The sequence below is a fragment of the Plecotus auritus genome (assembly GCF_963455305.1).
Source record: "Plecotus auritus genome assembly, chromosome: 10".
Lineage (NCBI taxonomy): Eukaryota > Metazoa > Chordata > Mammalia > Chiroptera > Vespertilionidae > Plecotus > Plecotus auritus.
In genome coordinates, this window is record NC_137785.1 from 19,667,456 (window position 1) to 19,681,319 (window position 13,864).

The 13,864-nt window shown below is 49.3% G+C and overlaps 1 pseudogene across 1 annotated transcript in view; it reads right to left on the reverse strand.

Annotated features, from left to right (window-relative positions):
• The window catches only part of LOC308235938 (cell adhesion molecule CEACAM1-like), a 32,386-nt pseudogene extending 26,970 nt beyond the window's left edge, over positions 1-5,416 (reverse strand). Inside the window, exons 1-3 of the transcript in view lie at positions 5,353-5,416; positions 4,115-4,474; positions 1,261-1,534 (exon numbers count right to left, since the gene is read on the reverse strand). The product of the transcript in view is annotated as a cell adhesion molecule CEACAM1-like (transcript). The remainder of the gene's footprint in view (positions 1-1,260; positions 1,535-4,114; positions 4,475-5,352) is intronic.
• Between the last annotated feature and the right edge of the window lie 8,448 nt (positions 5,417-13,864).

Sequence of the window (13,864 nt, forward strand, 5' to 3'; positions counted from 1 at the left end):
CCTGGTCTTGTAAGGGCCACACTCTCCCTCTGAACTGGTTTTCAGCCCATTTTTTGTTTGTTTGTTTTTTGTTTTTAGGTCCAATTCAACTCACACTAACAATCAATTTGAATTACATAAGTGTTATGCAGAATGCTTGCCCAACTTCTCCTTCTGGGGTCTAAAGAAGACTTCCTAACACTAGTGTGAATGTGAAATTAATTGATTTTTCCTTATTGGGGAAAAACATGAAATATTTTTCATATGTATGCAGCTGTTTGATAGATGCATTTCACAACTTGCAAAAAATCAAACAGCTATTGGGATGCATGTAACATAAGAAAACTCTACCTAAATACATGTCTCTGCTCCTTGATTTTGCTACTGAAATACAGAGAATGATTTGCCTTTTGACACTTCCTCAGTGATATTGCCTTCTGAGTAGATAGCATCTTTGCCAAGTATTTCTGCTCTGAGAGCAGTTATAAAACGAGTTAGAATAACTGCCCTCCTATGAAGCAATGGCTGTTTATGTGCAAAACCCTCTATGTATATGTCCCACACACAACTCTCCCTACCCCTCCAAACAAAAAGAAGAAGGTGCTGGTGGTCAACTTTAGCTATCCTGAAACTTCCATCTCCCATTATATTTATACAAATTTATCTTTACTATTGAAAATACTATAGTGTCCCCCTTGTTCTCCATTGACCCCCTACACCCCACACCAAACCCAACCCCAGCCTGGTTTTAAAAAGCCTGTCCCAGCCAAGCTGGTGTGGCTCAGTGGATGAGCATTGACTTATGAACCAGGAGGTCACGGTTCAATTCCCAGTCAGGGCACGTGCCTGGGCTGGGGGCTCTATCCCCAGTGTGGGATGTGTAGAAGGCAGCCGATCTGAAGACACAGAAATAGAGAGATAGAAATATCAATGATTCTGTTTCATCATTGATATTTCTATCTCTCTCCCTCTCCCTACCTCTCTGAAATCAATAAACATAAATATATATATATATATATATATATATATATATATATATATATATATATATATAAAGCCCCGACCATAACCCCCTGTGTTTACTAAACCTGAGCCTGAGACATTAACTAGTTTGTCCCAGTCCCAAGAGCTGCCCAGATGTAGTATAGGAACTCCTGGCCACACTGGGTGTTTGGAGTTCGTGTCTGTGTATGTGGACCTGAGAGGGACAGATATAGCCTGGCCTCTGGCAGTGTGGATTCAGGTGGGCAGCCTGGCCCAGGCAGGGACAGAGGTACTCACAGAGAACATTCAGGGTGAATGGGTCACTGTGGCCGGCACTCACTGGGTTCTGGGTTTCACACTCATAGGGTCCTGTGTCATTCCTTGTGACGGAGTAAAGTGAGAGTCCTGTTGTCCTTGGACAGCTGCAGCCTGGCACTGACCGGGAGACTCTGATTGTTGATCAACCACAGGGAGGTGGTGTCCTGAGCCTGAGGTTCACATGTTAACACTACATGGTCCTTGTCTCAATGGTTGGAGTTGTTGCTTGTGATGCTGGGTTTGGGGAAATCCTCTGTGCAGGTAACAGAGAGAGCACTGCCCTGTGTGGTACCTTGGATTCCTCCAAAGGCTTCTTTCATCAGAGTTGACACCTCTTGCCTCTCAGCCAACCCGAGTTTTTAAAAGAATAAGGCAGGTCTGTGCATCACAAGACAAACAAATGCATGAGGATCTGAGCGCTCAGAAATTGTAAGGCCACCTGCTTTATATCTGGGAGAAAAAGCACAGGCTTTCTCAGGTGTCAGACAACTATCAGGGTTTGATCACAGAAAGACACAGTACTGGGAGTCAGAGACCACCTGGCACCTATCCTGGTTCCTCACTGACCAGCTGACTGCCTGGCTGATGTTGGGTCTCAGCTGGAATTTGCAGGTGCTGAGTCCCCTCCAGCAACACAGACCTGCATTGCCGGGTCGAGATGTGTTTTCCCTGAAACTTCACATGCCAAGGTTAACCTAAAGATGAGTAATGATTGGCCACAGCATAGTTCTTAAACCCCAGAGGACTGGGCAGGGTGGCCCTGAACTGGGTGTCTGAGCAGAAACAATACACGGGAGACCAGAAGCAAATCTGGTGGTCAGTTCAGTACCCAGGCTGCAGGGCCATGAGGTGTGGCTGTCTGCCCAGTTCACTGATGACTGACATGAGACAGTGACCCCAGAAAGGGAAGAGCAGAGTCCAGGAATGATTTAGAAAAGAGTGAGGGATGGGGGGAGCTGGCTGGTGGTGGCAGCAGAGCCATGCTCTCTGCCCTTGGTCTGTAATGTCCTTTCTGCCACTGCAGAAGGCAGGGATCCTTCCTCAAAACTCAAGACAGCAGCACGCACAGAAGGGAGACTTGTGGAAGGTGGGAGAGCATGAACTTACTGAAAATATGGCCCTCATGGACCATTTGTGTTTGGCAGTTATGAAATAGATTTTGAATTAAACGGTGAAAGAATATGTGAAATCATTATTCATGCCCCAAAGATCTAAGACCAGTTTTTGGAGGAATCTCTGTCTAGAGAGCACGAAGGTCATAGACCAAGTTCTGCAGTCCCACCAGGTCACACTGTGAAAAAGGAAGATGCCACATTGGGTTTGAAATGAGGGACTCCCTGGGATGGAGAGAAGGTGAGTCCTGCTAAGAGAACAGAAGTGATCGGGAGGCAAGTCCAACTGTCTCTGCTGTATAAAGGGAGGGATGACACCAAAATGGTAGAAAAGACATGTGCCATGTTAGTAAAGTTGGGGAGAAGGTCCCTCCCTGTTTCTATGGACAGTCAGGCAGATGGGGAGGAGCCCCCATATGGCATGTGGCATGTGCTCTTCCTTTTCCTTCTCACTCAGGAAACAACTGGAGTTGAGTCAAATTCATTCAAATTGGGCAGCGTCTAAGAGAAAGGAGAGTGGCTGGTGGATCTCATCCTCTGAGAGGATCTTACGCTGTGGTCATGGTGTCATCATGAGAACATGTGTGTGAAACAGGCAGTGAACCAGTCAGATCGTGCCAGGTCACCAGCCCACCGTGGAAAGGTCTCAGGAGCCGCTGGGAAGAATGGGAGCCTCACACCAGGACGAGGTTGTGAGTCACGAGTCAGGGGTGCAGTGAGCATAATAAAGCCCTTCAAGTAGAAGAGAGACCTTGGCATAACTCACATTGGTGAGTCACAATCTGTGTGATTCTGATTGAGTGACTGTAACTCAGTTTTCCCTGAATAGAACAGGATAAATGGTAAATGGTCTCAGGTTTGCCATGTTGCCCGTGAATGAACCTTAAATCTTTCACAATTTCCTAACCTAAAGCTTGGAATAGAGGAGCTGCCCAAGTTAACAGCCTCTGTTATCAGTTGTGTCCGTGAGAGAGGATGCCGTGGGCAGAGCCCTGGTGGACTAGGAGCTTCGAGGAACATCTTCTCTTTTCCTCCCTGGGAAGACCATGTTCCTCTTCCTTCCTGTGTCCCCCAGGGCAGTTAGCTAATGGCCTGGGGACCTTGTCCACATACTCCCCAGGCATGGTCTCAGGTGAAGGAGCAGGCTCCATCCCTCCCAATGTGGCTCTTGAGGCTGAGCCCTGGCTGGTGACCACCTCAGGAGCCTTGTGACTTGGGCACCTGGGAAATTGTTGCTGCCAGTCAGCCCTGCCCACAGATCAAACCCAACTGCCCAGAGGCTCCTTGGGTTTCCTGGAGTCAGGAGCCCTGGGACAGAGGTCTGGGAGAGGAGGAGGAGGAGCTGCCTGGATTGAACTTCTCTGTGAGGATCCCAGGGCCCCCCAGGCCAGGCCCTGTATGAGCCCTGCAGGGTTGTTCTCTGGGTCATGGTTGGGAGAAGCCCAGGGGCCTGGATGAGACTGGTCTCCCTCTGCTGAGTCACTCCCCTCAGACTGGCCCTTCTCTCTGGGGAGAATGTCTGCAGGGCTGGAATCCAGAAAGGGAACTCTGACCTTAGGAAGTTTGTCTCCACTGTGTGAGTCCTGCACTAAATGCCCAAACCCAACCTGGAATGTGAGGCAGAGGGGGATGGAGGCAGAGTGAGTCCAGGGCTGTCAGTCCTGTGTCTGAAGTAGAATATGCCCCACCCGACACCCAGAGGACAGAGAGCCATCACTCACGGTATACACGGAGCTGTCCAGTTACTTCTTTGCCCTCATAATCTTTGTCTATGGCTAGTAGGGTGTAGTATCCTGTGTCCTGCAGGGTGACTTTCTGGAACAGCAGGGATCCATTGGGGTACATTGTCTCTCGATGGTTGTATGCAGGCCCGAGGGTAATTGCTTGAGTGTCTGCTGTATATGATAGAATTCTAAGGTCGCTTTTTATACTTTCCCCTTTGTACCAGATACAGCCTCCAAGATTCCCAGGCAGATTGTGGACACGGAGAAGCACGTCCTTCCCTTCGGCAGCATCAGGGGGCACTGATTCAATAGTGAGCTGGGCAGTGGTGGGCAGGCTCCAGAGGGTGAGGAGTGAGGCTAGGAGGGAAGAGAGAAGTTGATCAATATTTGGAGAACTGTATTGGGATGGAGAGATGAGGCCCTGGGTTCTGAGCAGGTCTTTCCATCTCTCAGCCTTGGTGTGTGTGTGTGTGTGTGTGTGTGTGTGTGTGTGTGTGTGAAGTGCAGCAGCATGGCCACCATGACTTCAGCACCTCTGACCTTATTTCCTGCTTGTAAACTCCCAGGTGGCTGCCTGGCTCCTGGCTCCTGGCTCCTGAGGTCAGAAATGCTCACAGGCACTGCTCAGACCCCTGTTGACACTAAAGACCCGTGTCTCCACTTTCTGACCTGTCCCTGTTCTGTTCTCCTCATGGCACTTGTGGGGACCTGACCTCACATCTAGATCTTTCCTTCTCTGTCTCCTCTCCATAGAAGGTAAGCTCCATGGGGGAAGGGGCTTGTCTGCTCTGTTGTACCCCCAGGGCCTGCAGCAAGCTGAGATGCCTGTGGGTGAATGAATGAGTGCTCCCTGGGTCCTGCACCCCCTGGGTGCATGTGCCCAGTTCTGAGGTTGGTGGTAAGGACAACGCTTAGTGCCCCAGGTTCATTTTTTCTTGTGTCACCCTGACACAAATTCATATTATTATAATTAGTTTTCAGAAAGAATTTCAGTGATGAATAACTTGTAAAACTTACCATAATCTAGGTTTTCCCGCCCCTCACCACCTCCAGATCATGGGATTGTCCTGCTGCTGAGCCCCCTTCCCCATCCTACTCTGCTCCCCTGTCCTCTCCCCTCAGGTCCAAACAGAAGCCCTCTGTCCCTTCTCTGAGCGCTGTGCCCCCCAGGAAACCCCAGCCAGTCTCTGCCTCCCCTTTTCTGTCCACCCCCAGGGACTGTCTTCCCTCCTTACCAGCCAGCAGGAGCCCCTGCGGGGGGATGCACCCTCTGTGAGCAGGGGCTGAGGGGGACTCCATGGTTTCTGCTGTCTGTTGTGTTCCTCCCTCTGTGAGAAGAGCTTGAGATCCAGAAACACTCACTCACAGGCACTGCTCTCCCTACTGGTGGGACCAGCTAAGCCTCCTCTAGGAACAAGATCACTTCCCTGGTCACATGGGCAGAAGGCGGGGTCGGTTCCTGGGACCCTCCCTCATCCTCCCCTCCTTTCTGCCTCAGCTCTCCCACCTTCCTGGTTACCTTCCACCTAAATGTCAGATCCTGGGAATTGCTGAGGCCTCTTTCTCCTCAGTGATTCTCCACCCCACCCACACCCCCACCCCCATAGGCGCATTACCTTTTGAGATAAGCTTGAGCCTTGGATATGGAGGTTGGGGGGGGGAATTCCCTAGAGCTCAAGTTGAGTGCCCAGTAGTGCCCCCTGGGGCCTCTCTTATCCCTTCTGGCCTGGGGTGACATGGGGAACTCTTGTCACGGGGATGTCACCCCCTTGTGCATGGGATCACCTGTGGAACTTGGTAAAGACGGAGATGCCTACAGGACACAGTAGAAATGCTGCTTATCAGCTGCCCAGCTAATCTGGATGCCCACCAAGCCGAGACTCTGTGAACTGGGGGTGGGGTAGCCCCACCCCTCTCCTGTGCACAGCAGTGTCGCTGATCCTGTTCAAAGGCAGATTCTGAGAGCGCTGGCTGGGGAACTCAGTTGGTTAGAGCTTCCTCCTGATATGCCAAGGTTGCCTGTTTGATCCCAGGTCAGGGCACCTGCAAGGATCAACCAATGAATGCATAAGTAAGTGGAACAACAAATCGATTTTTCTCTCACACTCCCTTCCTCTCTCTCTTAAATCAATCAATTAAAAAAACATAAAAAAGCCAAAGACAAATGCAGATTCTGACTCAGCAGGTGTGTAGTGGACAGAGACTCTGCATCTAACAACTCTCAGGGGAGGTGGATCTTACTGGTCTGTGGAGCCCATTGTCTTTCTTTTTTTGTCATTTATCCCATATTTATTGAGTTTATACTGCTCTCCCAAGCACTATAGCTGGGCATAAGTCCACATAACATAGAAGTGAAAATCCAATGTTTATTAATAAATCCATGAGAGCGTTTCACTTGACATTTTTTGTAAACATCTAAATTTGTTTGTTTAAACATTATGAGAGCATTGGAACACAGTTGAAATAGCAAGGCTCATGTAGACCCCTTCACCTGAGAGGATGTCCCCCTCACCCCAGAACTGGCCTCTGCTGTGTCCTGGTCTTGGGTCTGTCAGCACCACTCAGATAGCCCCTCTGGCCCCCTAACCTGGCGATTTTTTTCCATTTGTAACACTCAACCCAGCTGGGCACTGGGTCTTCCCTGTGTTCTCAAATGCTCTGAGAAGGTTGGATTTCCTCCCAGCAGGAAGGCCCAGAGAGGATACTGGGAGTGCGAAGAGGGAAAGCTGGGTGATAACTGAAATGGGACCTAACTTCTATTTCCAGATGCCAGCAGCCAGGCCTCTACTTCCTGGCCTGGGTGTCTCAGAAGGGCTTGCAGTTCCCGGGTGTGAAGGGAGAGGTGCCCATCATGTCCTGGGAATAAAGATGTTGGTGGAAGGTCATGTGGCTGTGGGCTCCCTGGTCCACAGAGGACAATTTCAGGGAGACCCTCTCTCTGTGTCTGTTGGCTGAGACTGTCCATGTGCAAATGGAGAGGTGGGGAAAGTGAGTCTTCCTGGCAAGTTTGCTCCCCAGGAAGAAGGCAGGAAGGAGGGGGCAGGCAGGCAGATGGCAAATCTTTTGATAGGAACAACTCTCCCCAGTGTGCACAAGAGGAGAGTTCATATCCAAAGAGGTCCTATCTGGCCTCGCCTGGGTTCACACAGAGGCCTTCCAGCTTCTAGACAAATGAGTGAGGAGCCCTGTGGTGAGCACTACCTCTTTGATGGCTGGGGCAGGAACCTGGGAGTGCTCGGTTCACAGACCCGGAAGAGGCTGCAGCAGCTGAGGTCTGAGCTGGGGATGGTGTGTTAGGGACACAGGCCCCTGGTGGTGTGATGCCGTTGGGGTTGGCAAAGGTAGGGGCTGAGGTGTTGAGGAGGGTGGGAGGGCAGGGCTGCGAGGTGCTGTGGCTGGGACTGGATGGAGATTACAAGCGGCTCCCAATCTTCTTTTGAGGGGCCCCAATGTGAATTCTAATGGGAGAAGCAGAGTGCCCAGAGGAAGTACAGAGCAGGATGCTGGGGACTGAGATCTCATAATTCCAAACAAAATCCTTTCCTTGGAGGGCTCCACAGGAGGTGGACAGGAGTCTGAGAGGTAGGCAGCCTGTCAGTGGGAGCTGGTGCAGGTGCCCGTGGTGGTCAGTGGCCCCTGGTGGTGAGATGGTGAGATGCAGGCCCAGCAGGTGAAGCAGCTGGGACTGGAGTCTCCAGAGGTGCCTGGAAGGGCTGGACCTTTGGGTGGTTTTGGGGGGACTTGGCAGGTGGGTGTTCTTAGCAGACAATGGTCCCCACTTGTGGCCACTACTGCAGACTCAGGTCAGGCCCCAGGCCCTCGAGTTGAGTCCTCAACCAGCTGAGGATTGGGGCCTGGGCTGGTGTGGTCCCACAGCAGTTTGGGTCTCATCCTCCCTTACAGGTGTGAAGGCTTTTGTTCAGAGACCCCTCAGGGCACAAGGAAAGGACCGCCCCTTTCTCATCTGGGGCTTCATCGCCAATGGGTTCTGGAAGAAGAGCCATTGCTGGTCAAACCTCAGGCTCCTGAGCGCTCAGCACAGTCTCCCTGGCACTGAGGTCTGGGTGCTCCTCTGATAGTGGAGGCCCTACAGATCTGGGTGCCTTCCCCGAGGACAGGGAAAGGGGCCCCTCTGTGCTCAGACGAGTGAGCTTGAGGTTCCACACTCTTCTCTTGGTGCAGAGCAGACCAAACCCTCTGACTCTAGTAACCTTCCCAGCATTGGGGTCCTATCTGGGTTGTGGGATCAGACCCGTGCATTGAAAAGTGCCTCCAAGCCTAGGTGGCCACCACTTGTCTGGAAAGGCAGGCACAGGACCCTCACTTCTGCTGTTGACCTTGACCTGGAGGAGCAGGTGGCGGGGTGCGTGCCTTGGTGCAGGGATTTGGCTTCCAGAAAGTCCCAAGGGCTTGGATGAGCCCTGAGTGAGGTGGGCAGGGTTCTGGTGACTGTGGGCTATAGGATGGTGCTTAGGACTGACCAGGCCGGTACCTGGCAGACACAGAGACATCAGGGTTCAGCAGTACCCCAAGAACATGGTCGCAGGAAGTTGGTTCTGGGAGATGGGTCAAGAGCTGCCTCTAGTCTTGTGTTTGATATTTAAAGGAGAAAGGGTCACTTCTATGCAGTCACAACAGTTACAGAGAGCCAGCTGCATCAGGATGGTGGGAAGACATACTGGGGCAATCCCTTTCTAAGTGGTGAACATGAAGATAATGCACTGGAATGCTCTTTTAAGGACAAAGAAATAAGTTTGTTTTACCAATAACTGTGATGCATATACGTCTAATTCATTATTAATGTCCTTTTGGCAGTTGTGCTCTTAAGGAAATGGTGAAAGCCACCTTCGTGTTTTATCTCAAAATGTTGATTTTATGTAGACACTCCTATGATTTTAAGCTTTCAAAGGGTCAGCTAGATCAGTGGTCGGCAAACTGTGGCTTGTGAGCCACATGCGGCTCTTTGGTCCCTTGAGTTTTTAGCAAAGGCCAGCTTAGGAATACCCTAATTAAGTTAATGACAATGTACCTACCTATATAGTTGAAGTTTTAAAAATTTGGCTCTCAGAAGAAATTTCAATCTTTGTACTGTTGATATTTGGCTCTGTTGACTAATGAGTTTGCCGATCACTGAGCTAGATCATCTTCTGTGAACAGTAAAGCAAGTTCTCTGCCCATTTCTGTTACTCATTCCTGTACACAGAGAGTCACATGTTCCCTAAGAGCCAGAAAGCTGCTGACACCCATAGAAATGAGAAGGTGACCAAATGATTGCAGTCAAGGTGGAGGTCTGCTCAGGGTAGCAAGGAAGGTTCTCTTAGGACTTGAGGGAGCAGGTGGTGTTGGACTCTGCCATCAACTTCAGATCAGGACCCAGGAGGTGAGAGGGTGAGGACCTCACTGACCCTCCCCACCCTCCTCAGGACACCACTGCTGGGCTCTCTGTGGGGAACTCAGCCTTTCTTCCCCCGCCCAGCAGTGTAGGACAGGGACCCAGAGCCCCTTCATGTAGAGTGGACCATGAAGGAGCACAGGTGAGGGAGGGCAGGTGGACGTGAGGAGAGAGCCTTATTCCTGGAAGTAGGAGCTGTGTGATGATGCCCAGCAGGAGGCACACAGCCTGCTTAGCTGCTGCAGTTGAGTCTGCGCCAGAGCGTTTCCTCTGCAGAATCCAGCCTTTTCCCTGTGAACATTCCATTCCCTCCCCTTCAGTGCTCCCAGCTGAGGCCTCAGTCCTTCCCCACTCAGTCCTGCATCAACTCTTTGTCCCCCTCACCCTCGGGCAGTCCTGTCTGCCCAACTGCCCTGTCCCCCCAGGGCTGCAGAATGGTCAGTTCTGTGCCTGACCCCACCAGTGTGGGGGCCCAGTCCTGTCTCCCAGGTCAGCTGTGAGACCAGGCTCTCAGGCTCCATGTCCTGTGTGTCTGCAAGTGGACATGTGGGGCAGGAACCCAGGGAATGACAGAACTTCCTGCTCATTTCGATGTCAGGAGTGTATGCCTTGGTAATTTAACAGAGAATGCATGGATATTGTCTTGTTTTGGAGGGCATGCTTTTGAGTTTGGAATTACATGCTTCCCTGGTTGTCACCATTAACCTCCATTCCACCCACTGCAAATTCAGCACCCTGGTTCAGGGTTGGTGTTGGAATGAGGCAGGGACAGCCAGTCCCGGGGGGCCCCTCTGTATTCATTGGTCTGTAGAGAGTTGTGTTCTCTGTTGGGAATAGCGCTCCTTTCTGGACAGCAGTTCCCAGCTCCCTGGTTCCCACCCCACTTCCTGCATGCGCTGCACCTTCCCAGCCCCATCTCAGCCCTCAGAGCAGATTCTGAGCTGTCTGCCCCAGGCACATCATGTGGGCCATTCATTCACTTTGTTTGCTCCTGTTGGCTGCCTGGTGCTGTCCATGAACAAGAAGGTTCCTGGAGTGTTTTGTGTGCCTCTTTGTGTGATGTACCTCTGCACACCTGTGAATCTAAAGGTAAGGGGATTTGAGAGCCAGTCAACAAATATTTATTTTAAATGCAAGGATTCATGGTCAGGTCTTCTACATCTAATTAACAAAGGCTCACTTTGTAGAAGGAATGACTTACCTTTTTTGCCTTCTACATTAGAATGACACACCCACCCTTTTGCCTGCCCCTTACAGGTCTTCCCACTAGAGGGCAGCACAGCCCCACCCCAGTCCCATTTATCTCAGGCTTGGCCCTAAGGACATAGATCTAGGGCTCTCCATATCAAAAAGCCCCTCAGGTAATTTCAAGAACACTGAAAATTTGAGAAACATTTCCCTAAATTGTATAATTCACAACTTCCACCAGAAGGTCAGATGTGTCCATATTATGAGATACAGGGGATCTACAAATGTGTCCTGCTTATCCTAATGTATAAAACAAACCCACGATATCCAAGCAATGAAATAGAGATACCTGGATTCATAGGATATAAAAATACTACTGTCAGCTCTGAAGCCCCCATGTTTCAAGGGCTCAGTAACCACATGTAGGGAGTGACTCCTCCCCTGGTCAGGGCTGACCTGAGTGTTAACTGACAGAACTCTCAGCTTAAGGTTCTCACCAGGTCATGCTTCTTGGGAGGGTTCTCACTCCAACATGCAAAGCTGTTCATCTGGGACCAGTTGGGATGCAAAGTCTGCTGTAAAGAGTAGATTCCCTGAGAATGAGGGAAGCCATAAGGGCCTGGGAAAGCATGCAGGAGACAAGTTACCCAAATGTAGTACTAGCCACACATGATCTTTGAAATCTCTCAAAGACAGGTAAGATAAGGCTTCAGAAGCAATCCAGTGATATGGCCCCATTACAACTTTACCAAAAAAAAAATCCTTGCCCAAGTGTGAAAAAGAAGGTCTTCTCCTCTATTTGTTAGGGTTCATACACCGTAGTCCCTCAATTTTAGACCTAAAGTTATGAGCTTGGGACTTTGTGACCTTTATGGGCCCTTCAAGCCTCCCACAGACCTGACACCCGAGGAGATAGAGACCCCACCACAAGGGGCTGTGTGAGGATGTGGAATCTGTCCTTAGCTGCTCAGAGCAGGTGCCTGTAGTTCTCCAGTATCATGTCTGGAGAGGGTTGAGGAGCCACATCCTGGGTCATGTCCTTGAAGACCACTAGTTCCCAAAATTTCAGCCACATGACTCACCCATCCACCATCAACACCATGTCACAGGATGAAGTGCACACAGCACTGAGACTAAAGGAAGGACCGGAAACAAAGTGATGCAGAGTTTGGAGAGTCCAAGGTGAAAAGACTTATAGCCTCTTCCTGTCCTTCGCTCCACACTGTCCATTCCCGCCAACAATTTTTTTTAATACTATGATCCACCACCTCCCCTACTGTCAGGAGAGGCAGTGAGATTGTTGGAGGAGATTTGCTTGGGCCACATCCACATGCCCAAGCGCAGTTGGTAGCCAGACTTCCAATTCCATGAGCTGACACAGGCCCTTTTGCCACTTAACTCAGCTTGTGCTGGATTTGCTATTTGTAAACAAATGTAGGTGCTAACTGACCCAGAAATTCATCCTCAGGACAGAACCCTAAAATGTGCAAAGGCTTGAGTTTGGGGTTAGCAGCCACACCTCCACCACAGGCTGGGGAACGGAATGCCTTGTTGTGCAGCAGCAAATGCTCAATTGCTGTTTGCTGTATTTGGGACTCAAGTGGCACTGATTCAATGACCATTCAGATGCGGCTGCAGTCAACTCCATGGATGTTTGACGCGGTGTGCTTGTGCATGTCTGTGAGGGAATGTCTAGAAGTGTATTTGCTCCCTCTTAGGATGTGCACATGTGTAACCGAGGCTATTGAACTGCCCCAAATACACTCTATCAGTTTGGTCTTAACAGTGCTTAGCACTGTCTGCGCCCTACTCCCCACCAAGCCTGGGTACTACCACCTTTCTCAATATTTTCCAAATTCTTAGACCTCCACAAACCCTACCATGCACAAAAATTAATTGATTCCGGGGTAACCCTGTGGTCCTTTTTTATGAACTTTTTATAGCACTCCTCAACCATGTTGTACTTATTTGTTTACATGTGTTAAATCACAAATTATTCTCTCACTTGTGAAAGACAGTAAGGTACAATCTATCCAGAAGAACTACTGCACTGGGGTTTGCAGCAAGGGAAAGAGATTTGGCTCAAAGCTGAATCCATAAAGAAAAGTAGGGATTTAAAGCTAAGGAGCAGGATGGGCCATCAGCAGATGAAAAATTACCAGGATGGTGGAGTAATTCTTTTTTTTTTTTTTAAATATATTTTATTGATTTTTTACAGAGAGGAAGGGAGAGGGATAGAGAGTTAGAAACATCGATGAGAGAGAAACATCGATCAGCTGCCTCCTGCACACCCCCGACTAGGGATGTGCCCGCAACCAAGGTACATGCCTTTGACCGGAATCGAACCTGGGACTCTTCAGTCCGTAGGCCGACGCTCTATCCACTGAGCCAAACCAGTTAGGGCTGGTGGAGTAATTCTTGCTAAATGGACCTAACAGCATTCTTATTGGAGGCAGGCCAACATGATAAAAAATGGTGAGGTCAGATATGAAGGCTGATTAGATACCAAGGGCAGGAGATGCTGTCTAAACTTACTTAGGGGGACTCTTGCAAATCTGGGCTCTACAAGGATGGAGATGGAAGCAAAAGGCTAGTCTTAGTTGAGTAGAGGGCTCAGAGGAGCTTGAATAAGTCTGGTCAAGGAGAGGATCTTTTTTACACATTTCCCTCCATCCTGTAGCATTCACTTCCAAACCATTGTGTTGAGAGAGATAGAGAATTGATATACTGATGTAAATTTAAGGAAGACATATGAAGGAGATACAGGAGACATTTTATAATTTATTAGGGGACAACCACGAACGCTATGCCAATATTTTCTTAAAAGTTAGATTAAATGGACAGTTAGTTATCTAGATAAATGTCAAGCACTAACACTGACTCAAAAAATGGGTAATACTAATAGACCATTAACTATTAAAGAAATTAACATGAGAGCCAGTATTGTCTCTCTGCCAATACAACAATGCCAGGCCTTGGTGTCTTCATGGTGAGTTAGTTCTAATACATCTTCAAGTTAAAGGTCATCCTCAGCAAAGTCTCTCAGAGAATTCAAAGGTTTAAAAAGAGGACATTTTCTTACTCATTTTAAGAGGCTATTATAGCTGATACCAAACCAGATACAAAATTTTGGATGAAACTTACAAAATGAAATAAAATATTAATGA